This window comes from Lepus europaeus, chromosome 4 (assembly GCF_033115175.1).
Source record: "Lepus europaeus isolate LE1 chromosome 4, mLepTim1.pri, whole genome shotgun sequence".
Lineage (NCBI taxonomy): Eukaryota > Metazoa > Chordata > Mammalia > Lagomorpha > Leporidae > Lepus > Lepus europaeus.
In genome coordinates, this window is record NC_084830.1 from 15,222,794 (window position 1) to 15,250,431 (window position 27,638).

Here is a 27,638-nt window from a genome sequence, read left to right on the forward strand (position 1 = left end):
ATAGTAACACTTCCCACCAGAAATTCCCTCCTGCCCACACTCCGTCTCTTCAGATTTTCAATTGAGCCATTCAAGCCTGGATTCTGAACACTCTTTAATGCCTTTGTAAATTCTTCAATGGCTCCCCACTTCCTATAAAGTCCAAGCCCCTTATCGTAGTGCATAAAGCTTGTTCTATTCTACCTGCTGCTTCTGCTTCATTTCTGTTGCATCCACATTGACTGTTAGGTGACATTTGTATGTAGTAAACCCCTTGGCCTTGGCCTGTGCTCCATGTAGACAGCAACCCTGTCTCCCTGCTCAGCATGTTGAACTTTTCCTCCCCTTGGGAGACTCCTCCATTGGACTCCTTTCCTGACAATCTTGTTCCTTCCAGAGTTGATTTTTCCTACTTTGTATTAGATGTGAACTTGATACTGATTTTTGTAGATCCTTTTTGCTTCTAAACTGTGAGTCCTTGTATCACTTATTTCTGAGCCCCCTTTCACACAATAGGTGCTAAATTTATTTTTTTTTGTTGAGTGAATAAATCAATTATTTCTGACATCTGAAAAGTGTTTTTTTATTTAAAATTATTCTCTGTATCATATAATATTTATGTTCACCACAAAATATCCCTCATGTTGGACCTCAGATCATGAGAGGCCAGAGTGGTGATGTGACACTCTATGTTGGCAAATGGGGTACCAGCATACAGGTGCTAAGTCTTAGTGAGTTGAAATCAGAACAAAAATTGCCTGATTACACATGCAATGACTATTCCTATTATATATGAGTTTTCTTTAAAAAGTTAATGTATAATATCTATTATGAAATTAAAAATGCATGGCTTTCCATTTTTTTTTCCACCCACAAAAATAAAATTATCTTTAATTTCATTTCCACAAACATTTTAATGTACTTTCTTTAGTGACACATTGGTGGAAACTGTTGTGTTCTTTGATTGGCTTTGTATTATGTTTATGTACTTAAGAGTTGTACTTTAGGCTATTTGAATGGGTCCTTTCTTGCCTGTAGGGAAAAATTCAAGTTCTTATTAAGGCACTCCAGATTCTGGTCTTCATCTCAGATTTCAGTTATATTGTTAGCTACTCTGGCAGCAGTCATATTGCAATACTTCATTACTGCAAACCAAAGGTTGACAATAGCTTGCTATTTTGGGATTTTTATTAAACTGCTACAATAGTATGAAACAAGCCATAGACAATACTTAAATAAAAGGGAACGGCTGTGTTCTAATACAATTGATTTAAAAAATGGGTGGTGGACTGGATTTGACATAAGAGGCATGGTTTACCAATGTCAATTATAAACCATCTTGGAAAATTATTATTCATTATTTCTTTCTCTCCTTTTGTTTAGTTTCCTTCCCCCCTTGATGGTCTTCATGTCTATGGCCTTTCCTTCCTACCTTTGTTCCATCTTTCTCATATGTGCTTGACAGGTAAACATCCCTGGGAGTTGTCCTTGAATCACTGCCTCTGCATGGTTGCTGGCACAAGGCAACATAAAAAGGGAACTATTGCAAGGAATATCATTGGTCTTGGTCTTAATTTCAAATTCCTTGCCCAAATCAGTCTTCTTAGTCCTTGATTCTCCTTCTGCCCTCCTGTCTCTTGTTCCTATGCTCAGTTGTGCATCACTCACACAGAATTGATGACTTGGCGGTAATGATCTGATTCCCTTTTAAATAGGATAGGAATCAGCCCTCTGTGGCTCTGCAGCCTCAGGCTCTACACTCCTCTGATCTGGTGCTGGGAACCCCCTGCTGGGGTGCAGTCTTTCCCAGCGTAGTCTAAGTAGTCTGCCTGACTGTTAATGTCCTTGCCAGCTGGAATTGGACAAGTTGTTCCTGGTCCTGTGCCAAGAGCCAAGGGATAGAGATTAGAATGGCATGGTTTGTGTGCTCCAGAAGCCCTGTCTAACAGAGAAGAAATACAACTAATTTTAGTGTCATATGAGAAAGGAATATCCATGGGTTCCAGACTTGGGAATGATGACTTCAAGGGTGGGAATAGGGTCAGAAGTGATTTCATTTACCTGAGTTTCACTGTTTTGCTGAAGAACCTGCTTGGGTTCCCTGTTGTCTCCTACGTCAATTCCAATGACCGCTGCCTTTCCTCCAGTGTACTCTGAAGCCTCCCTCTGATTTGCTGTCCCATTGGATTATACTTCCTAGTTGCCCTCCATATAAACTTCTGCCTCAGGTACTGTAGTTTTCTCAGTCTTCCCAGCATACAGTATGCCAGTTCCCATCTACATGCCTAGTGTCCATTGTCATCACCCATCAAATATTTCAGCCTGAAATTTCACTTAACCACCTTGAATCTCACTTTACTCATCTGTAAAATAATGTCTTAAAATATTACTTTGCTACTTGTTAATTAAAAAAATTTAAGTTTTTGCAAAAACTGCCATACTTAAAACATTTTGCCTAGCTCTTGCTGCTTAAGTCTTCGTTATCTATTTTATTCTGCTCATGTCTGTCTTCTTTCCCACAGGTCAGAATCCTAACTGCACTTCAAGATCAGCTTACATTTTTCATCCATCATGAAGTGTTCTATAGTCCTTTCAGGGAACACTGATTTTTGTCCTATTCTTAGGAAATTAATAACAAAAATTTACAGGAAAATACACTTAATTCTTGGCTATATGTCATGTAGATGTTTCACTGTTAAAATGAACTGTAGTTTAAGGTCTTACCCTGGTAGTGTGAGATTGTGTTATCTTGCACAGATTACTTAATTCCTTGCAGCTCTGTTGCCTGCTTGGAAAAATTAGGCCACTAATTATGTCCCTACTACCTGACATAAAGTCATCTTTCTGTCTCGTCAAGCCCTTGGCAAACTCATTGTCTGTTTTGATTACTATTTACTTGGCTGCTGTCTTTCTTTTCTTGCTAGCAGATAATATTTGGCACAAGTCTGGAGATATCATCTGTTGTGTTTACATCTCCAGTGCCTGGAAGATCTCACTAAATGTTTATTGAATAAGAGAGGGTAAGTTGCCATGAATAAGAGAGGGTAAGTCATAGATGACCATGACTGAATTTCCATGATACTGCTATTGCTAGCTATTTATCACCACCATTGCTACTGCTATTACTGTTATTAAGACACATGGAGCATGTGCACTTTAAGGCAATGATGCTGGTAGGTGAAGACAAATCTACTTGTAGTGGAATTTCTTTGGAACTGTGGAGCTCTGAGACTGAGCTTGTGTGGGCCTTTGAATCAGTACAAATATTAATAAACAAATGCAAACACCAACAAATGGTGTAACTTAACAGCATCTTTAAGCATTAGGAGAGTTAGGGAGGTCAGGATTTCATTCAGAGAGCTCATGGCTCCTTGCTTCTCTGTGCTTCATCATTCTGGGGCCAAGTGGCCATTTGGATGTAAATCTGAATTTATGGCTCAACACTTAGACCAAAAGGTTGCACTTCTATTTTATTCTATTAGTTGATTCCATCTTCTTTTCTCTTGACTTATCACTCTGCAGCAATGGATCAATTCTGTTAATAGCATAAGTTGCAAATTCCTTTCTTGTCCTTATTGATTCATTATGAACACAATTAAGCAATTATTTTCCCCTGACTTTGTATCATTAATCCCGACTTTTTTCGTGTGAGGTACAAAGATAACCCCACTTTCTAGATGAAGAAATGGAAACACTCTGATGTATGCTGGACCTGTGGGACGCATTGTGGTGAATCCAGGCCACTCAGGCTTCATTTCTAGCATCCTTACATTTTCTGGAAGTTTAATTTTAACAATATTTTCTTTTCTTTTTTGTGATTAGCTTTTTCTTTTGTCCTTTATTTTTTTTTAACCTGGAAACCTTTTATTTAAGGTATACAAACTACATATATTTCATAAATACATCTTTTGGAAAATAGTGATTCTTCCTGCCCAACCTGCCCTTCCGCACACCCACCATTTTTCCTCCTCCTTCCTTATTCCCACTCTTATTTTTTTATTAACATTTATTTTCAATTAACTTTATACACTTAAGTTTCACTCAATACTAAGTAAAGAGTTAAAAATAGTATATAAAAAATGTTCTTCAATATTTGAGACAAGGACTGTTCAAAGTCATTGCATCTCGGCCGGCACTGTGGCTCAATAGGCTAACCCTCGCCTGTGGCGCCAGCACACCGGGTTATAGTCCCAGTCGGGGCGCCGGATTCTGTCCCGGTTGCTTTTCTTCTAGTACAGCTCTCTGCTGTGGCCTGGGAGTGCAGTGGAGGATGGTCCAAGTGCTTGGGCCCTGCACCCGCATGGGAGACCAGGAGAAGCACCTGGCTCCTGGCTTCAGATCAGCGTGGTGTGCAGGCTACAGCGTGCTGGCCACAGTGGCCATTGGAGGGTGAACCAACGGAAGAGGAAGACCTTTCTCTCTGTCTCTCTCACTGTCCACTCTGCCTGTCAAAAAACCCCAGCCCAACAAAAATAAATTAAAAAAAAAAACAAAAAACCAAAGTCATTGCATCTCACAGTGCCAATTCCACTTCTATAGATTACCTTTTAGGTGCTCTATTACCAGAGATCAAGGAGAACATATGGCATTTATCCTTTGGGGACTGGCTTATTTCACTAAGTATAATGTGTTATAGTTGCATCCATTTTGTGACAAACAACAGGATTTCATTCTTTTTTTTAACAGCTGTATAGTATTCCATGGCATACATAGCCCATAATTTCTTTTTTTTTTAACTTTTATTTAATGAATATAAGTTTCCAAAGTACAGCCTATGGATTACAATGGCTTCTCCCCCATAACTTCCCTCCCACCCACAACCCTCCCCTTTCCTGCTCCCTCTCCCCTTCCATTCACATCAAGATTCATTTTCCCCACTTAATGCTGTATAATTGTTCTAACCTGATAAATGCCACTCTTAGGATCATTGGTTACTATACTCACCCTGTGTTTTATGACCTTGTCTAAATATGATCAGAGTCGGTGAACTTGGAAGGCTTCCATAGCCTTGGCAACTCTTGACGAGAGCCTAGGGTGGTTACTGGCACCATAAACTAGAGTGTCAATTTGTTGGGTCAACAACAGGAGTCACTGTGCACTTGCTCCTCATGTGGGATCTCTGTCCTTAATGTGCTGTACATTTTGATTTAATGCTATAACTAGTACTCAAACAGTATGTTTCACTTTGTGTTTCTATGTGGGTGCAAACTATTGAAATCTTTATACTAAATTGATCTTCTGTATATAAAGAGAATTGAAAATGAATGTTGATGTGAATGGAAGGGGAGAGGGAGCGGGAGAGGGGAGGGTTGCGGGTGGGAGGGAAGTTATGGGAGGGGGAAGCCATTGTAATCCATAAGCTGTACACTGGAAATTTATATTCATTAAATAAAAGTTTTAAAAAAAGATTCATTTTCAATTCTCTTTATATACAGAAGATCAGTTCAGTATATATTAAGCAAAGATTTCAAGAGTATGCCCCCATATAGCAACACAAAGTGAAAGATACTGTTGGAGTACTAGTTATAGCATTAAATAACAGTGTACAGCACATTAAAGACAGAGATCCTACATAATATTTTTAAAAAATTAATTAATTTTCTATGCCATTTCCAATTTAACACCAGGTGTTTTTTTTTTTTTTCATTTTCAACTATCTTTATATACAGAAGATCAATTCAGTATATACTAAGTAAAGATTTCATCAGTTTGCACCCACACAGAAACACAAAGTGTAAAAATACTGTTTTAGTACTAGTTACAGTATCACTTCACATTAGACAACACATTAAGGACAGATCCCACATGAGATGTAAGTACACAGTGACTCCTGTTGCTGACTTAACAATTTGACACTTTTGTTTATGGCGTCAGTAATCTCCCTAGGCTCTAGTCATGAGTTGCCAAGGCTATGGAAGCCTTTAGGGTTTGCCGACTTCGATCTTATTCTGATAGGGTCATAGTCAAAGTGGAAGTTCTCTCCTCTCTTCAGAGAAAGGTACCTCCTTCTTTGATGGCCCTGTTCTTTCCACTGGGATCTCATTTGCAGAGATCTTTCATTTAGGTCTAATTTTTTTTTCCAGAGTGTCTTGGCTTTCCATACCTATAATACTCTCATGGGCTCTTCAGCCATATCTGAATGCCTTAAGGGCTGATTCTGAGGCCAGAGTGCTATTTAGGACATCTGCCATTTATGAGTCTGCTGTGTATCCCGCTTCCCATGTTGGATCGTTCTCTCCCTTTTTGATTCTATCAGTTAGTATTAGCAGACACTAGTCTTGTTTATGTGATCCCTTTGACTCTTAGACCTATCAGTGTGATCAATTGTGAACTGAAATTGATCACTTGGACTAGTGAGATGGCATTGGTACATGCCACCTTGATGGGATTGTATTGGAATCCCCTGGCACATTTCTAACTCCACCATTTGGGGCAAGTCCGATTGAGTATGTCCTAAATTGTACATCTCCTGCCTCTCTTTTTCCCACTCTTATATTCAACAGGGACCACTTTTCAGTTAAAATTTAAACATCTAATAATAATTGTGTGTTAATTACAGAGTTCAACCACTAGTACTAGAACAACAACAACAACAACAACAAAAATACTAAAAAGGATAAAGTATTACATTGTACATCAACAGTCAGGACAAGAGCCGATCAGGTCATTGTTTCTTATAGTGTCCATTTCACTTCAACAGGTTTCACCTTTGGTGTCAGTTAGTTGTCGCCGATCAGGGAAAACAAATGATATTTGTCTCTTTGGGACTGGCTTAATTCACTCAGCATGATGTTTTCCAGATTCCTCCATCTTGCTGCAAATGGCTGGGTTTCGTTGTTTCTTACTGCTGTATAGTATTCTATGGAGTACATGTCCCATAATTTCTTTATCCAGTCTACTGTTGATGGGCATTTGGGTTGGTTCCAGGTCTTAGCTATTGTGAATTGAGCTGCAATAAACATTAATGTGCAGATGGCTTTTTTTGTTTGCCAAATTAATTTCCTTTGGGTAAATTCCAAGGAGTGGGATGGTTGGATTGAATGGTAGGGTTATATTCAGGTTTCTGAGGAATCTCCAGACTGACTTCCATAGTGGCTGAACCAGTTTGCATTCCCACCAACAGTGGGTTAGTGTCCCTTTTTCCCCACATCCTCTCCAGCATCTGTTGTTGGTAGATTTCTGGATGTGATCCATTCTCACAGGGGTGAGGTGAAACCTCATTGTGGTTTTGATTTGCATTTCTCTGATTGCTAGTGATCTTGAACATTTTTTCATGTGTCTGTTGGCCATTTGGATTTCCTCTTTCGAAAAATGTCTATTGAGGTCCTTGGCCCATCTCTTGAGCGGGTTGTTTGTTTTGATGTAGTGGAGTTTCTTGATTTCTTTGTAGATTCTGGTTATCAATCCTTTATCTGTAGCATAGTTTGCAAATATTTTTTCCCATACTGTCAGTTGCCTCTTCACTTTCCTGACTGTTTCTTTTGAAGTACAGAAACTTCTCAATTTGATGCAATCCCAAATGTTAATTTTGGTTTTGACTGCCTGTGCTTCTGGGGTCTTTTTCAAGAAGTCTTTGCCTGTACCTATATCTTGCAGGGTTTCTCCAATGCTCTATAATAATTTGATGGTTTCGGGTCATAGAATTAAGTCTTTAATCCATGTTGAGTGAATTTTTGTGTAAGGTGAAAGGTAGGGGTCTTGCTTCATGCTTCTGCACGTGGAAATCCAATTTTCCCAGCACCATTTATTGAATAGGCTGTCCTTATTCCAGGGATTGGTTTTGGATCTTTGATCAAATGTAAGTTGGCTGTAGATGTTTGCATTGATTTCTGGTGTTTCTATTCTGTTCCATTGGTCTATCCATCTGTTTCTGTACCAGTGCCATGCTGTTTTGATAACAACTGCCCTGTAGTATGTTCTGAAATCTGGTATTGTGATGTCTCCGGCTTTGTTTTTGTTGTACAAGTTTGCTTTGGCTATTCGAGGTCTTCTGTGTCTCCATATGAATTTCAGCATCATTTTTCCCAGATCTGAGAAGAATGTCTTCGGTATCTTGATTGGTATTGCATTGAATGTATAAATTGCTTTTGGGAGAATAGACATTTTGATGATATTGATCTTCCAATCCATGAGCATGGAAGATTTCTCCATTTTTTGGTATCCTCTTCTATTTCTTTCTGTAAGGTTTTGTAGTTTTCATCGTAGAGATCTTTAACGTCTTTGGTTAAGTTTATTCCAAGGTATTTGATTGTTTTTGTAGCTATTGTGAATGGGATTGATTTTAGAAGTTCTTCCTCAGCCGTGGCATTGCCTGTGTATACAAAGGCTGTTGATTTTTGTGCATTGATTTTATATCCTGCTACTTTGCCAAACTCTTCTATGAGTTCCAATAGTCTCTTAGTAGAGTTCTTTGGATCCCCTAAATAAAGAATCATATCATCTGCAAAGAGGGATAGTTTGAGTTCTTCCTTCCCAATTTGTATCCCTTTAATTTCTTTTTCTTGCCTAATAGCTGTGGCTAAAACTTCCAGAACTATATTGAATAGCAGTGGTGGGAGTGGGCATCCCTGTCTGGCACCAGATCTCAGTGGAAATGCTTCCAACTTTTCCCCATTCAATAGGATGCTGGCCATTGTTTTTTTCATAAATTGCTTTGATTGTATTGAGGAATGTTCCTTCTATACCCAGTTTGCTTAGAGTTTTCATCATGAAAGGGTGTTGTATTTTATCAAATGCTTTCTCTGCATCTATTGAGAGAACCATATGGTTTTTCTTCTGCAGTCTGTTAATGTGGTGTATCACGTTGATTGTTTTGCGAATGTTGAACCATCCCTGCATACCAGGGATAAATCCCACTTGGTCTGGGTGGATGATCTTTCTGATGTGTTGTTGCATTCTATTGGCCAGAATTTTATTGAGTATTTTTGCATCTATGTTCATCAGGGATATTGGTCTGTAATTCTCTTTCAATGCTGCATCTTTTTCTGGCTTAGGAATTAAGGTGATGCTGGCTTCATAGAAATAATTTGGGAGGATTCTCTCTTTTTCGATTGTTTTGAATAGTTTGAGAAGAATTGGAGTTATTTCTTCTTTGAATGTCTGGTAGAATTCAGTGGTGAATCCATCTGGTCCTGGACTTTTCTTTGTTGGGAGGGCCTTTATTACTGATTCAATTTCTGTCTCAGTTATGGGTCTGTTTAGGTTTTCTATGTCTTCCTGGACATAACCCATAATTTCTTTATACAGACTTAAGGTGATGGACATTTGTATTGATTCCATGTCTTTGCTATTGTGAATTGAGGTGCAATAAATGTTTGGGTACAGATAACTTTAATTTGCTGATTTCATTTACCTTGGGCAAATTAACAAGAGTGGGATAGGTGGGTCATATGCTAGGTCTATATTCATATTTTGAGTTATCTCCATACTATCTTCCATAGTAGATTTTCCTGTTTACCTTCCCACCAACAGTGGATTAGGGTACCTTTTTCTGCACATCCTCACCAGCATTTGTTGTTTGTTGATTTCTGTATGAAAGCCATTCTAACTGGGGTGAGATGAAACTTCATGGCTAGTAAAACTGAGCATTTTTTCATGTGTCTGTTGGCCATTTGGATTTCTTCCTTTGAAAAATAGCTGTTTAAGGCCTTTGCCCATTTCTTAAATGGTTTGTTTGTTTTGTTGTTGTTGAGTTTCTTGATCTCTTTATAAAATCTGGATTTTAATTCTTTAATAGTTGCAGAGTTGGCAAACATTTTTATCACATTCTGTCAGTTGCCTCTTCACTTTGTTGAGTATTTCTTTTGCAGTACAGAAGCTTCTCAATTTGATGTAATTTCATTTGTCAATTTTGGCTTTGATTGCTTGTGCCTTTGGGGTCTTTTTCAAGAACTCTGCCTATGCCAATGTCTTGTAGTGTTTCCCCAATATTTTCTAATAATTTGATCGTATCGGTTGTACATTTATGTCTTTAATTCATTTTGAATGGATTTTTGTGTAAGGTAGTGGTCCTGCTTGATATTTCTGCATGTAGAAATCCAGTTTCCCCAGCACCATTTTGGTAGTATAGATATTTTGATGATATTGAATCTTCTGATGTATGAACATGGAAAATTTTCTCATTAATTTTGTATCTTCTTCTATTTCTTTCTTTAATGTTTTGTAATTCTCATTGCAGAGATCTTTGACATTCTTAGTTAAATTTATTCCAGGATATTTGATTTTTTGTAGCTTTTGTTAATGGGGTTTATATTAGAAGTTTTTTCTCAGCCATGGCATTGTCTGTGTAAACAGTTTATTGATTTTTATATGTCGATTTTATATCCTGCACCTTTACCAAACTGTTTTATGAATTCCAATAGCTTCTTAGTGGAGTCTTTTGGATTACTTTTATGTAGAATCATGTGATCTGCAAGTAGGGATAGTTTGACATCCTTGTCTGTTCTGGATCTTTGTGAGAATGCTTCCAACTTTTCCCCATTCAGTGGGACATTGGCTGTGGGATTGTCATAAATTGCCTTGCTTGTGTTGAGAAAAGTTCCTTCTATACTCAGTTTGTTTAAAGTTTTCATTATGAAAGGATGTTGTATTTTTTCATATCCTCTCTCTGCATCTATTGAGATGATTGTATGGTTTTATACCTTAGTTTCTTAATGTGATGTATCACATTAGTTGATTTGCGAATGTTGAACCATCTTTGCATACCAGGGATAAATTCCATTTGTTCCAGGTGAGTTATCTTTCTGATGTGTTGTTGGATTCGATTGGCTAGTATTTGGTTGAGAATTTTTACGTCTGTTTTCATCAGGGAAATTTGTAGTTCTCTTTGTTGGATTGTTTCTGGCTTTAGGAATTAAAGTGATTTTGGCTTCAGAAGTTTGGAAGGCTTCCCTCCATTTCAATTGTTTTGAATACTTTGAGAAGAATTGCAGTTAGTTCTTCTTTAAATGTCTGATAGAATTCAGCAGTGGAGCCATCTGATCCTGGGCTTTTCTTTGTTGGGAGGATCTTTGTTATTGATTCAATTTCCTTCTTGGTTATTGGTCTGTTTATGTTTTCTTTGTCTTCATGGCTCAATTTAAGTAGGTTGGTTGTGTCCAGGAATCTATCTATTTCTTCTAAGTTTACTAATTTGTAGGCATATATCTCTTTGTAATAATTTCTGATGATTCTTTTTATTTCTGTGGTATCTATTGTTAAATTTTCTTTTTCATCTTTAATTTTATTCATTTTGGTCTTCTCCTATATATATATATATATATATATATATATATATATATATAAAACCTTTATTTAGTAGATATAAATTTCCAAAGTACAGTTTGTGGATTACAATGGCTTTCCCCCTATAATTTCCCTCCCACACCCTGCTCCCTCTCCCATTCCATTCACATTAAGATTCATTTTTCAATTATCTTTATACACAGAAGATCAACTTAGTATATATTAAGTAAAGATTTCATCAGTTTTCTGCCCTCTATATATATTTTTTCATTTATTAAACTTTTATTTAATGAATATAAATTTCCAAAGTACAGCTTATGGGTTACAATGGCTTCCCCCCTCCCACAACTTCCCTCCCACCCACAACCCTCCCCTTTCCTGCTCCCTCTCCCCTTACAATCACATCAAGATTCATTTTCAATTCTCTTTATATACTGAAGATCAGTTTAGTATATATTAGGTAAAGATTTCAACAGTTTGCCCCCATATAGCAACACAAAGTGAAAAAAATACTATTGCAGTACTAGTTATAGCATTAAATAACAGTGTACAGCACATTAAAGACAGAGATCCTACATAATATATTTTTTAAAAAATTAATTAATTTTCTATGCCATTTCCAATTTAACACCAGTTTTTTTTTTCATTTCCAATTATCTTTATATACAGAAGATCGATTTAGTATATAATTAGTAATAGAAAATTAATTAATTTTTAAAAAAACCTGGTGTTAAATTCTCCCTTTTTTTTGTAAGTTGAGCCAATGGTGTGTCAATTTTGTTTATTTTTTGAAAAAAATCAGCTTTTTATTTTGCTGATATTTTGGAATTTTTTGTTTCAATTTTGTTTATTTCTTCTCTAATTTTAATTATTTCATTTTTCCTACTTTGGGGTTTGTTTTGTTTTGTTTTTCTAGATCCTTGAGATGTGTTGAAAGCTCATTTATTTGTTGCCTTTTCAATTTCATGATGTAGGCACAAATTGCTATAAACTTTCCTTTTAACACTGCTTTTAACAAAACATATACGTTTTGATATGTTTTATTGTCATATTCATTAGTTCCAGAAATTTTTGTTTGCTCTTTTGATTTCTTCTATGACCCCCTTCATTCAGGAGCATGTTGTTCAGTCTCCATGTGTTTGCATATGCTCTAGGGATTCCTGACTTCCTGATTTCCAGCTTCATTCCACTGTGGTCTGAGAAGATGCATGGTATGATTTCAATTTTTTTGAATTTGCTGAGACTTACTTTATGGCCTAGCATGTGGTCTATCCTTGAGAAAGTTCCATCCATTGGTGAGAAGATGTCTATTCTGCAACAACAGAATGAAAAGTTCTACAGATATCTGTTAGGTCCGTTTTGTCTATAGTGTTAATTAAATCTGTTGTTTCCTTGCTGATTTTCTGTCTGGTTGGTCTGTCAATTGCTGAAAGTGGTGTGTTGAAGTCCCACATTACTATTGTATTGGAGTCTATGTCTCCCTTTAGATCCATTAACCTTTCTTTTAAGTAGCCAGGTGCATGTATGTTTATTATAGTCACATCTTCTTTTTGAATTAATTCCTTATAGTCACATCTTCTTTTTGAATTAATTCCTAAATCATTGCATAATGCCCTTCTTTGTCTCTTTCAACAGTTTTTGTGTTAAAGTCTATTTTGTCTGATATTAAGATGGCTGCACGGGCTATTTTTTGGTTTCTATTAGCATGGAATATCTTTTTCCGTCCTTTCACTTTCAATCTGTGTGCCTCTTTGTTGGTAAGATGTGTTTCTTGGAGGCAGCAATTAGATGGTGTTTGTTTTTTAATCCTTCCATCTAGTCTGTGTTTTTTAACTAAAGAGTTTAGGCCATTTACATTTAAGGTGACTATTGATAAGTAACAACTTGGCCCTGCCATTTTTCTGTAAACATTCCTGTTGTTTACTTTGTATTTCCTTTGTAGTTTTACTGGGAGATTTTCTGACTTCATCTTCTTTCACAGTGTTGAGCATGTTTCTATGTTTCTGTATTTAGCACATCCTTTAACATCTTTTGTAAAGCTGCACGGATGGTGACAGATTCTTTCTATTTTTGTTTGTTATGGAAATTCTTTATTTCATCTTCATTCATAAATGAGAACCTTGCAGGGTATAGTATTCCTGGTTGGCAGTTTTGTTCTTTTTTCTAATCAATTCATCCAGTCTGTATCTTTTAACTCAGCCAGATTTTCATTAGAGATTTACTACTTCCAAACATGAATTGATTATCTATGACACGTCAGGTGCTGTGGTACATGCCTGGAGAAGACAGTGAAGAATTAGACAAGGTGCTTGTCTGTTGAGCTTCCCTGTCCAGTTGATGGAACAGACAAGAAAACAAATTATTTCAGCAAAACTGTGACTTGAATGCTAACAATAATATATAAAACGTGATATGGTTGCAAGTCAAAGGAGTTGCTTCTTAGTGGCTGAGAGGACAACATGGAAAAGTTGTCACATATGAACTGGCATTCGTAGTTGGCCATGAGCAATTGGTAGGAATTTTTCAGTTGGATAAAATGGTCGAGATACACCATGAAGCAGAAGCTTGAATCTTGAGCAACCCCAAGTGTGTGCTGAGTGATGTACTCAGAGTTTTATGTTGGGACATAAAGACATAGGAATGTGGGGATAATAGTTTGGCATAAGTGGTTATGAAACCACTTGATTATGACCCATATCCCATATTGGAGTGCCTCAGTTTGCATCCTGGTTCTGTTCCCAACTGAGTCCCTGGCTCCTGGTTTTGACCTGGCCTAGACCGGGCTATGGTGGGTATTTGAGGAGTGAGCAGTTGTCTAGAGATTTTTACTTTTATCTCTCTGCCTTTCAAATTAAATAAATAAATAAAGGTATGAAGAAGCAAGAGTGGATGCAGAGAGATTGCTACAGTGGGTAGGGGCAGGGTACAGACATGTCTTCCCAGGGCCAACACAAATTGGATCCATTGTGTTTTCCCTTTTCTCTGATGGCTTCCTTACCCAAATATTCAGATTGGAACTTGTGTATAGTTTGTGCTATGGAAATGTTTGAATCAAATAGGATGCAACAAGAATTCTTTTCACCAGGTCATGGGGGATCTCCTGGGAGAGCCAGATGCTGAGGCAGGCAGTTTCTTGGGTACATGCATGTGTCAAATACCCAGATACCTCTCCCTTCAACTCCCCATGGGCCAATATGACCACATGCGCCATGATTTCTTCATAGTTATTCACAACTGACTGCTATATTCTTGGCCAACTATTTTGTGTCTAATTAACTTATTGAACCTGATGGAACTGGTGGCCCTCACTGTCACTTCTTTTATGTTTTGGAATAGTAGTATTTTATCTTCAAAGCTGCCTTCAACCTGAGAGTCTGTATGGAGCAATCTTCAGGGTGGATGTCCAGTCTGGGACTTCATTTCCCTCAGCCTTGGCCAGGTCATCCTGAAGTCAATAGAAATGTCACTGTCTTTGTGGGGAAAGGTTTTCCTGGCTGCTGTTTCCTTTGGAGCATATCAGAAAGTCTTTGTGGTTATCTCAGTTTAAGGATACTATTTTATTATTAATAACAAGGTGGTAGAGTAGCAAGAAGCCTAGATTAGAAATAAGTAATGGAGCGGGGGGGGGGAGTGAGAGAGAGATGAGAAAAATCCCTATTTTAGCCCAGGGTTCTCCTATTGCATCCCAGGTCTCAGGTGACTTAACACCATTGCTGCCTACTGGTGGGACTAGGTGAGTCCTGATGACATTGAGCTGAATTTGTAGGATTTTTCTTTCTCCTTCTTCTTTCAAGATTTATTTATTTATTTATTTATTTTAAAGTCAGAGTTACAGAGAGAGAGAGAGAGAGAGAGAGAGAGAGAGATCGATCTTCCATTCATTGGTTTCGTTTGCTCCCAGGATGGCTACAATGGCCAGGGCTGGGCCAGGCTGAAACCGGGAGCCAGGAGCTTCTTGCAGATCTCCTACCTGGGTGGTAGGGGCCAGAGCACTTGGGCTATCCTCCAGTTCTTTCCCAGGTACATTAGCAGGGAGCTGGAGTTGAAATGAAACAGCCAGGATCAACCGGCACCCTTGTGGAATGCCAGTGTTGTAGCAGGCAGTGACTTTACCGGCTAAATCACAATGCCAGCCCCCATAGGATTTTCATGAATATCAAAAGGGATCCTAAAATGAGGATAACTTCTAAGTTGTAAACATTTTCCCATTTGACTTTCACTTTTAATAATTTTTACAAAAATATAAATTATAATGCTATTTTTCTCCCTCTCCAGGAAGTAGATCTCAACTACTGTAGGCCTCATGGTATATTCTTTCTCTGAGCTGATGAAAAGATGAGTTCTACTTCTCTCAAACTTAGATATAGTGCTCATTTTGTTGTTTCTGTATTTCTCTACTTCATGCAAAGGCTGAGGACCTAGAGGTATCCTATGGGCCTCTCTTTTCCTTTTTGTTGGGAACAGTGCTGAACACAAAGTATGCTCTCTGTATGGAGTTAAACAGAATTTTTATTTATACTCCCATATGAACTAATAAAGAATATATAGCTCTGAGAAAATTCATTAATTGGAGTCATGTTTAGTCTACTATTATCAACAAACATAATCCATTTGTTTAAGTTCAGAGCTCAATAGTTTATGTTGGTCATTCATGCATCTCAGTAAGATATGGTTGTTTACAGCTTTTTGCAAGAATATGTGCATTTTCCGTTCTAAGAAACCACAGGATCATAATCAGCAAAGGGAATTTGTCCAGAGCCATGGACATGTGGCATGGATTGGTAGTTCTCACCCTGAGCCCTTAATGCCTCCACATCTCCAGCATCCCTTACAGTGAGGGTGGACATGTGTCTAATTCTGGGCCATAGAAGAAGTAGGGCCACAAAAAGGGCATGCACCATGGACGTGCCAGCTATGCAATCTCGAGTTTCAGTCTTCTCACTTTCTCTTTTCTTCTCCATAGCTGAAGGAAACAGGGAATTCACTGGAACACTTCAAGGATACCATAGAACAGGGGTCAACACACTTTCTCAAAAAAGGTCAATAAAGTAAATAATTTTGACTTTGTGTATGGTATGATCTCTGCTGTCATTATTCAACTCTAGCAGGATAGTGTGAAAAAAAAAGTAGACACTATGTAAACAAATGAGCATGACTGTGTACCAATAAGGCTTCATTTATATCACAGGCAGTGGCTGGATTTGGCCCACACGCAGTTCTTCGCTGAACCCTGACCTAGAGTTCTGTGGTTTGCAAGACACAGGGACCTGGTATCCCTGAGTCACCACACTGAAGGCTTCTGGCCAAACATCTGATTGTACTGGCACAAGTGAGAAATTAAACTGCTTCATTAACCAGCTAAGAAATTTGCGTTGGTTGTTAAAGCAGCTGATATGAAAAATAATGAACATTCCAGAATTACCAATTTTTTTGCTCCTTGGTTCAATCAATCATGAATCTTTCCAATTTTGTTATTAAATACTTTTCATATCTTCTTTTCTATCCCTATTCCCTCTCTCAAGTGCAGACACGTGTCATTTTTCATCAATATCACTGCAATGACCTCTGGACTGCTGTGTCCTCTCACCGGCTCATCTTCTTTACCATAAATACATGACTGCGGAGATTCTTCAAACACAGACGTTAAGGCCAACTGCCTCTGAGTCTCATATCAGTCATTCCATCCTTTGTAACATCCCCTGCTTGAAGCATCATGTCAGACTCTGGTATCAGAGAATCATGTCAGCTCTGGTATCAGAAAATCTGATTTTAAATAGGAAATAAGTTTAAATAGTATCTTTTCTCTGTCCAACTGCAACTTGGCTTTGCTTACACTTTGATTATCTGTTCAAGAAGGCCAATGCTTCCTTCCTCATCTGAGAGCTAAGGAGGTGAAGTGTGATTGTGTTTGTCAGTCATTTCTAATATGGGGCTCTCCTCCTCCTCCATTGCTCCTTGCTGCTGGGATATACTGTGCTTCTTTATTAGGGTGTGAGAACAGGAGGTAATTAATACCCTTTGGGTACATTTGGGAGTCTGTGGGGCCATTTATGATCACTACAGTTGTGGTGATGCTACTGACATCTCGTGTGTAGACTCTAGTGATTCTGGTCAACATTGTACGGTGAACATCTTAGTCCCTGCAACACCTAAGGTTCTTTGAGTCTAAATGTTAATAGTGCTCAAGATGAGAAACTGTTTAGGAGATGGTGTGAGGTTCCAGAAATTTACTACATAAAAGGTATGTATTTGCCAGGTATGGATTTTAATGTTCTAAAATTGAGGGCCTTTCCAAGGGGCACACAGGCAATAGTTTTTGCAGGGCCCCTGACTCCTTGTTCCTGGCACATGTTGATGGCAACTGGTAGTCACAGAAGACTTTAGAACTGGTGACTCCTGTGGGACTTTCATGTCTCTAATTGACAGTAACTTATTCAAAGGCAGGGGTCTTTTCTTTGCCAAATTTTTAAAAAATTGAGTGGATTCCTCAAGAGGAATTTTCCTCCCATGTACACTCAGATCTAGGCTCAGGATTTACCTCCCTTTCAATATTATGTCTGGAACTTGTCTTTCTGTCACTCCCTTTGGTTTAACATCTGAGTAACTGAACTCCGACAATTACCTGCAAATGCTTGAGGTAAGAACATCTGTATTTAGGATAGATGTTGAACTCTGTGGAGTATCCTAGAGAGGGAACTGGAGCTGTAAGGTACCTGAGTGTATTCTTGATGCACTTTAAGCCTTCATGGATCCCTAGGGGGCCCAAAGAGCTCATCCTTGGCACTCCTAGGATCTCTGTTTCATCAACAGTCTGATGTTTGATGAGCCTATGGGAAGAATACCAGAAGGGCAAAGGATTCTTTGATTACTTTCCTTTCTTTATAGCATAGGGAAAAGCAATTTTTGTAATAGAAAAAAATGTGGCCTTTACTTCTAGGCCACATATCAAACAGGGGAGGAATTTCTGGGTTCAAGGAGGAACTGTATGTGGGTCACACACAGAGTCTGCCTGGATGAGTGGTCTTGGGGAACGTTAGAACAAATGTTGGACCCTGACTCAAATAGAAGTTGGTAAGAGGATGGCCATATTTGGTGAGAGATGAGGGATTGGAAAGCCACGGGTGACAAGAAGGAAATAGAAAAGGGAGTTGTCTTCTTAGAACATGATTCTCTGCTCCATAATTTTTGTATCCTCACTAACATTTGGGAGAATGTTGTAAGTGGTATAGCAAAAAAATTGAGGGCCTACATATTTTCTGTGATATTTCTGCAGTCTCCCAGTGACCAAAGGAATTGAAACTGAAACCCATTCTGTGAACCTGTAGCCTTTTCTTCATACCTCCAGGATAACGCTCATCTCTTCTCTCATATATTTTTTTATTTCTACTGGTTTTCTCTTTTCAAACTCAAGTTCCTTAAAGCAGGGTCCAGATTGTGCACATCTTTATTCCTGTGCATCTACTAGTTTGGCACATAAATGGATGTGAATGGGCAGCTGATTCTTGTCACCATAGTTGAACAGATCTGATTTTTCAACTTCTTGCCTTTGATTTCTTCCCATAATATGTCAAAATATTAGTTGAGTCTTACTAATTCTACCTTTGTGTTGCCCTGTTAGTTTGTTGTGACAACTGTTCTCTTAACACACTGCCTTCCCATGGTCTAGCATCACTATCCACTAACAGTTATTGGTCTCTTCTTGGGCTCCCTGCTCCAGACTTCCTCCTTGTATGCAGCTGTAGGCAGGTCAGTGTACAAAGTTTGAATTTTGTTCTAAATTAATGGAGGGGGGCAGTGCAGTGGCATAGCAGGTAAGACCATTGCCTGCAGGGCTGATATCCCATATGGGTGCCAGTTAGAGTCTCAGCTGCTCTACTTCTGATCCAGCTCTCTGCTATGGCCTGGGAAAGCAGTAGAAGATGGCCCAAGACCTTGGGCCCTGCACCTGTGTGGGAGACCATGAAGAATTTCCTGGTTTCAGACCAGCACAGCTCCAGCCATTGTGGCCTTTTAGGGAGTGAACCAGTGGATGGAAGACCTCTCTCTTTCTCTCTCTCCCTCTGTCTCTCTGTTTCTGCCTCTCTGTAACTTCAAATAAATAAATAAATCTTAAATAAGTGTAAAATGGTGAGATATGGCGTTTTATAAGAAGGGGAGTGACATGATGATATAATTTCTATTTCTGAAAGTTGATTCTGATTATGAGTGGGGAGTAGACTATAGGGGGTAAGAGAAGATGCAGGCATGCAGGAGAGAGTTGAGGGAACATGGGGCCTTGATCCCGGTGGTTGAGAATGGAGATAAATCAATTGATTGATTAATTAAATTGAGAAAGAGAGATAGAGAACTGAAAGCTCTTTGTTGACTCCCCAGTGTCACAGTGGCAAGGGAGTTTTCTGAAGCCAGGAGCTGACAACCCAACCTAGGTCTTCCATGTGGATGGCAGAGACCCTTCTACTAGAACCATCACCACTGCCTTCCTGGATCTGTGTTAGCAGGAAGCTGGAGTCAGGAGTCAGAGCTGGGAAGGGAACTCAGATAATGTGGTATGGAACACAGGCATATTGACATCAAGGACTGTATTGTAAAGGCTCACTGCATTGCCATAAGAAGCCGGGTAGCTTTCCATTAGGGCAAGATGGCAGAGAGGGAATGCACAGAGAAGTCACCGTCTCAGTTCTGTACCTTGTCCTTCCTGTGGGTGCTCATCCTGCTTTGGGAATGGCTGTTTGCTGTTGTTGCAATGGTTCAGACTGTAAAGTTGGCAGTAATTCATGTTAGTAGACAACCAGAGACAGAGAAGGAACCAAAAACTAGAGCAGGCTATAGGTAAGGGATAGGAGCAGTGGGGTCCAGACATTTGCTTCAATGATGAGTGTCACCAATACACTGACTGGCCTTCTCACAATTCCATCACTCTGTAAAGCCTCTGAAAGTTGTGTGCAATGCCTGATCCGACTACTTGTGTGTTGTCTTTTGTCTCATCTCTTTTCTCATCCCCTGTCAGCCCCATTTTCTTATCCTCTTTTGCCCTATAGAAAATGTGTTGGGAATTTCAGAAACATGCGTATTTATAGCAGGCAACAAATTGAGGAGGCTGGCAATGAAGACATGACGTAACTGCAAAGAACCTCTAGATCTGTTCATCTTTTGAATCCTGGCATCACTTGAGAAATAACTATGGCTGTGGATTTCTGTCTGTATGCACGTGCAGGTGCTGACTGTCTCCTGGCATGGGTCCCTAGTGTGATATGCACTGAAGAGGCATATGGGACTTTCAGCAATGTGTTGTGCAGTTGGAGGGCTGACGAGGCAGGGAGAGGCTCACAATACGGCTGTGGAGTTTGTCTCAGAGCTAAGCGTTTGATCTATCTATTTATTTTTTTTTACAGATTTATTTATTTTGAAAAACAGAGTTATATATAGAGAAGGAGAACTTCTATCCACTGGTTCACCCTCCAAATGGCTACAACAGCCAGTGCTGGGCCAGGCAGAAGTCAGGAGCCAGAGATTTTATCTAGGTCTCTCACTTGTTTGCCAGGAGCCCAAACGCTCGGGCTACCTTTCTTGCTTTTCTCCAGCCATTAGAAGAGAGCTGGATTAGAAGTGGGGCAATTAGGACACAAACCAGCACCCATATGGGATGATGGTGTTGCAGGTGGCAACTTTACCCACTACTCTGCAATACCGGTACCTACGTGTTTGTTTTAATGACATAAAATGTCATGGCTAAGATCACCAGCCTTCTCAGACTGTGAGTTTTTCCTCATTATGACAGGATCCAAGTACTAAGCTAGACTCTGTAAAGTTTATTCTTCATTACTTTCTGATTAGCAGTTAACAACTGATCATTGTAGAAAATTTTGAAACTTAAGGAAAAAATGATTGGTTAGAAAAATGATTTCCTGTTATTTTATTATCTAGAAGCAAACCACTGTGCTTTGCATATTTCCTTCTGGGCTTCCAATTTTTTTCTCCCATGTGCTTATTGTTTCTGTTGGGTGCTGAATTTACACTGTGAAATTTTTCTATCCTAGAGTTTCCCACGAACTCTTGTCTGAAAAGTTCTTTTCCATTATATTAAATATTTCTAGTGATGCATTCTTTTATTCTCCAAAGGTACACGATCAGCAGGAACTATTTGGCTTTGCAGATACTGTGTTGACCAATCCAAACACAGTCCTTATCCTCAGGGAGTCTTCAGTCTGGCAATTATGTGAACATTTCCATTTGTTCTTTCTTTATTGGTCTTATTTTTATCAAGCTTTTATCAGTCATAAAAAAGTCAACCAAAGTGCGTTGTGGGGATGCACCTTAGGGTGTTCACCTACTCTCCTGTGCTGGTGTCTCAAGATTGAGCTGAAACCACTATATCCCTTTTCTAGATGAAGAAATAATTCTGGCATGGAGTGAGTGTTCTCACCTCCAAAATACAGATGATAGGATACCTGTATCATAGGAAACTAAATATATTCATATACATAAGTGCTTTACACACTCCCTTGCACATGAGTAAGCATGGAAAATATTTCCTCACACCTAGTTGTCCTTTTTATTCTTATAATTGATTGATGCCATTGAGACATCATGCTCAAAAGGAGCCAGTTTTGATGGTAAAATGTGAGTCAGGGTCAAGATCCTCTCATTTGAAGTCAAGGTGACTTTTTTTTTTTGACAGGCAGAGTGGACAGTGAGAGAGAGAGACAGAGAGAAAGGTCTTCCTTTTGCCATTGGTTCACCCTCCAATGGCCACCGCGGCCGGTGCGCTGCGACCGGCACACCACGCTGATCCAATGGCAGGAGCCAGGTGACATTTTTAATTTAAATAAATATTACAAAAGTGACTATCTCAGGGGCTGGTGCTGTGGCTCACTTGGCTAATCCTCCACCTGCAGCGCCGGCATCCCATATAGGCACCAGGTTCTAGTCCCGGTTGCTCCTCTTCCAGTCTAGCTCTCTGCTGTGGCCCAGGAGGACAGTGGAGGATGGCCCAAGTGCTTGGGCCCCTGCACCCGTGTGGGAGACCAGGAGGAAGCACCTGGCTCCTGGCTTTGCATCAGTGCAGCGCTGGCCATAGCAGCCATTTGGGGAGTGAACCAACAGAAGGAAGACCTCTCTCTCTCTCTCTCTCTCTCTCTCTGTCTATAACTCTACCTGTCAAGTAAAAAAAAAATTAAAACAAAACAAAACAGGGGCCAGTGCTGTGGTGCAGTGGGTTAAAGCCCTGGCCTGAAGCGCTGGCATCCCATATGGGTGCTGGTTCTAGTCCTGGCTGCTCCTCTTCCCATCCAGCTCTCTGTTATGGCCTGGGATAGCAGTAGAAGATGGTGCAAGTCCTTGGGCCCCTGAACCCACATGGGAGACCCGGAAGAAACTCCTGGCTCCTGGCTTCGGGTTGACGCAGCTCTGGCCGTTGTGGTCATCTGGGGAGTGAACCAACGGATGGAAGACCTCTCTCTTTGTCTCTACCTCTCTCTGTAACTCTGTCTTTCAAATAAATAAAATAAAATCTTTAAAAAAAAAAACAAAAGTGACTCCCTCATGCTTAGTGTTCTCATTCATAGAGTCTGTAGGCCTCCTTTAATCTTAACCTCTGATTCATACATCATTCAGTTTTCTGCTTACCCTACCTCAGATTATTGGCTAAGAGCCTGGGTTTTGAGGTTAGGTTGTTTGAATTCCAACTCAGGTACTACTACCTATCTAACCATGGGTACTTTTGCATATCACCCAGAATCTTTGAATGTGTGTCCTCATCCCCAAAATACAGATGATAAGGAGACCTGTATCATAGAATTGTTGTAGAAACTAAATATATTCATACACACTCCCTTGTCCATGAGTAAGCATGGGGAAATATTTCCTCACACCTAGTTGTCCTTTTTATTCTTATAATTGATTGACGCCATTGAGACATCGTGCTCAAAGGGAGCCAGTCTTTCTTCTTTATTACTTTTGAAGAAGGTGGCTATTATTACTCCTCTATAATATGCAAGGGAAGTGATATACAGAGATTAATCAACTGGCTCCAATTGAAATCAGGCCTGTTTTAGGCACTCTACCATGTTGGGAGTGTTGGAGCAGATTGGCAGGTAAGAACCACTAACATTCTACTCCTTAATGCAAGCAATTCTAAGTGATGGGGTACAGAAGGATCATGTGGTTTACCAGATGTTCCACTAGGAAATATTGGCTCCAGCAGGGTAAGGAGCTGGTGCTGGGAAAGTAGCTGTAGGTGTATCTCCACCTAATGAAGCAGGTTTCAGTGAGAGGTGCAGACTGGTGATGTGCTGCTTTTTGGATTGGCTTCATAAGGACAATGAGCCTAGTTTTTTTAAAAAAATATTATTTGATAGGTAGACACACACATGTGAGAGAGAGAGAGAGAGAGAGAGAGAGAGAGAGAGAGAGAGAACTTTCCATATGCTTGTTTACTTTCCAAATGCCATAAACGTTGGGCCGGCGCCGCGGCTCAATGGGCTAATCCTCCGCCTGCGGCGCTGGCACACTGGGTTCTAGTCCTGGTTGGGGAGCTGGATTCTGTCCTGGTTGCCCCTCTTCCAGTCCAGCTCTCTGCTGTGGCCTAGGAGTGCAGTGGAGGATGGCCCAGGTCCTTGGGCCCTGCACCCACATGGGAGACCAGGGGAAGCACCTGGCTCCTGGCTTCAGATCAGCGTGGTGCACCGGCTGCAGCGGCCATTGGAGGGTGAACCAACGGTAAAGGAAGACCTTTCTCTCTGTCTCTGTCTCTGTCTCTGTCTCTCTCTCACTGTCCATTCTGCCTGTCGAAAAAAAAAATGCCATAAACAGCCAGGGATGAACTTGGTTGAAGATGTGACTGAGGAACATAATCCAGGTCTTCTATGTGTGTGACAGAGACACAACTACTTGAGCCATTACTGCTACTTTCCAGAGTCTCCATGACCAGAAATCTGAAATCAGGAGACAGAGAAGGGACTAAAACCCAGGTACTCTGATATGTATCTGGGAATCTTAGCTGAAAATTTAACTTCCAGGCCATATGCCTGCCCCTTACACTGAGACTCCTGCAGTATACTTTATTTCGAACAGGTTATTCAAGGATGTGTCAGCAGATGAATAGCTGCTGGGATTGTATGCTTTTCCAGTAAACAAGGGATACCAGGTGGCATTATGGAGAGGAGGTCAGAACAATTTATAGGAAAACTGGACTTTTCGCCTCCAAATTGAAATTACTATCGGGATAGACCTGCTTATGGTTAGTCTAGTGAACTGGGGGTGAGCCCTGAGCTATGTCTGAGCACATTCTTTGGTATGTCTTTCTGCTAGAGCCAGGGAATTAGAGATAAAGCACTTATAGCCTTTCCCTTGGAAGTTTCTGCTGAGCAATGGTGATGGAAGTAAATGGAGGAGAATGTTGTCTATAGGACTTGGTAGAAGTAGGTGCACCCAGGAGAAGCTCACAACCTTGGTTTGCAATCAGAGAAAGCTTCCTGTAGGATGACATACCTTCATCCAATCACTCATCATGTTATATATTTACTTAACATTTGATGAGCCTTTATCATATGCCTAGCTCAGAGCTATGTGCAAGAGACATGACAATGCACAGCTCAGACAGGATTTGCCTTCATGGAACTTCTGTATCATCTTGAGGAAATGCAGAAGGAATTTCAAGGAAAAAAGAGGTGATAATTGGGTGAGTGTTTAGCCTAGTGGTTAAGATGCTGCTTGGGACACCCACATCCCATGTCGGGGTGACTGGGTTCAAACTCTAGTTCTGCTACCAATTCCTGCTCCCTGGTGATGCACACCCTCAGAGGCAGCAAGTGATCACTCTAGTGGTTGGATCCCTGCGACTAATGGGAGACCTGGATTGAGTTCTAGACAGCTAGCTTTCATTTGGCTCAGTCCTAGCTATTACAGGCATTTGGAGAATAAATCAATGAATAGGAAATTTCTCTGTCCCTCTGCATTACAAAATAAATGAAAATTCATGCATACATAAAAATAAGGAAAGAACAAAAAAGGTAATGAGATGGGGAAGAGGTAATGGCATTTAGATGGATAGAGCAACAAGAACAAAATAATGAAATGCTGTGCTTCATGTGTTCAGGGAGTTAAATTTTCAATCAATACTTAATGATTGACAAAGCAGGAATTTCTGACCATAGAAGGAGTTTATAGAACCTGTAGACAGGTAAAGACAGGCTTGTCGGCCTCAGTAAATGACAGTAGAGACTTTGCTGTCCTTTTAAAATATTTATTTATTTGTTTGTTTGTTTGACAGGCAGAGTTACAGAATGGCAGAGGCAGAGAGAGAGAGAGAGAAAGAGAGAGAGTGATCTTCCATCTGCTGGTTAATTCCTCAAGTGGCCGCAATGGCTGGAGCTGGGCCTATCCAAAGCCAGGATTCAGGAACTTCTTCCATGTCTCCACATGGGTGTAGGGGCCAAAGGATTGGGACCATCTTCTGCCGCTTTCCTGGGCACATTAACAGGGAGCTATATGGGAAATGGAGCAGCCAGAACTTGAACCGGTGCCCATATGGGATATGGGCACTGCAGATGGTGGCTTTACCCACTGTGCCACAGTGTTGGCCCTGGCTTTGCTGTCTAATTTCATGCAATTATTCCTATACTGAAACTACTGCTCAGCACCTAGTAGGTAGTTAATAAACTCTTGTTGAACCATTAAGTGTATTAATTGTGAGAGGGGACAGAATTGAACACTGCTTTTTGGTTGGAAGGTGCTAATTTCAATTTCATGGAGAATAAGGCAAAAAAATTCTTATTTAATAATTTATGAATTTCAGGGATGAACACTGAATTAGATCTGATCTCAGCTACATGGCTGACACCTCTGTTCACATGTTAAGTGCTAAATGCCAGCATACATTTACAAGATTCTGAGTTGATTTTTATGGCCACAGCAGCTGAATGGGGCTGTGGGTAACTTTCAGTTTAGCTCTGATCAGTATTAATTCTCAACACATACTGTGTTGAGTATCATTTTAAGGTATCTCTCTGGCCCCAAATATTTATAAAATGGGAAAAGAATCCCCACAGGCACTGATATTACCCATTCATTTAGCAAGAATTTTTAGAGCTTAGATGAGCCAAATGCTATAGTAGATGCTAGAGCTTAGAGATTAATAAAGCAGACTTCTGACCCTTCAGGTACCACCTTTTTGGGAAGCTTCCATGGACCTCTTACCATTCCCAATTGATATAATTCACTATCTCTGTGATTTACATCTGTATTGAATTCATTTTGCAATTCTGTTTTTTTTTTTTTTTCCTCTGCATTGACTCCCTGGCTCTGCAGTTTTCCGGAGCAAGTCTTCCATGTTGTTCAGCTTGGATTCTTTAGTGGCTTGCTAAAGGCTCTGCAACACTAAACTAACCCAGCTGACTTACAACCTGGCAGGAAACACAGACAGGGGATTCAGGGTCTTTTTGGCCTTTGTGGATTGGGAATTATGGGATTGGGAGAAAGGAACAACTGAGTTTGCCAAAGTAGTGAGTGTTGCAAAGATTTACAGAAGAGACAACATTCCAGCGGGCCCTAGGAGGTCACGAGGATTCTGCTGTGAAGATCAGATCCTGGGAGACAAAAGGAAGCTTTTGAAGGAGGATTGGTGTTCACTGGACTCTTGCTGGATTCTCTTGCTCTATTATTCTGTAGGTCTAGGGTATGTGCTTACAGGCTTGTCTTAAAGGCAGTTGACTCAATGTTGATATCATTCCATAACTCCGTGTGATTGCTGATGACCCATTTTACAGATGAGAACTCTGGGGCACAGAGAAGAGTAATGCATTGTGGAGGCAAAGTTGCTTTAAAATTGCTGTTTTGGGGGGCTGGTGCTTTATCTTAGCTGGTTAAGCTATGGCCTGAAGTGTCAACAATCCATATGGGTTCATGTCCTGGCTGCTCCACTTCCAATCCAGCCCCCTACTAATGCACCTGGGAAAGCAGCAGAAGATGGCCACTTGCATGGGAGACTCAGAAAAAGACCCTGGCTCCTGACTTCACCCTGGCCCAGACCTGGCTGTTGCGGCCAGTTGGGAGTGAACCAGCAGATGGAAGATATTTCTCTCTGTCTCTCCCTCTCTCTCTCTAACTCTTTCAAATAAATAAATCTTTTAAAAAATTGCTGATTTCGTACACTTGCCCCTATGTGTAGTTGCCCCCTTTTCCCTGTGTTCTCTTGGTTTAAGAGTTTCCTGAAGATTGGAGAGGATTTCCCTTTGGATAGTATTCAGATGAGTCAGACACGCTTCTTTATTGCTGTTGTTGAAGAGTAGTCAGCTGAGCCCTTGGCTTGCCAAGACACATCTGATCAGCAAGGGAAGCCCTATTATCCTCTAATAATAAAGATGTTTCTCTCTTTCTTTCTCCTCACCTCTTTCAAGTTTACATTAAAATTAGACAATCATAGGCTGAGTGAGACCAGG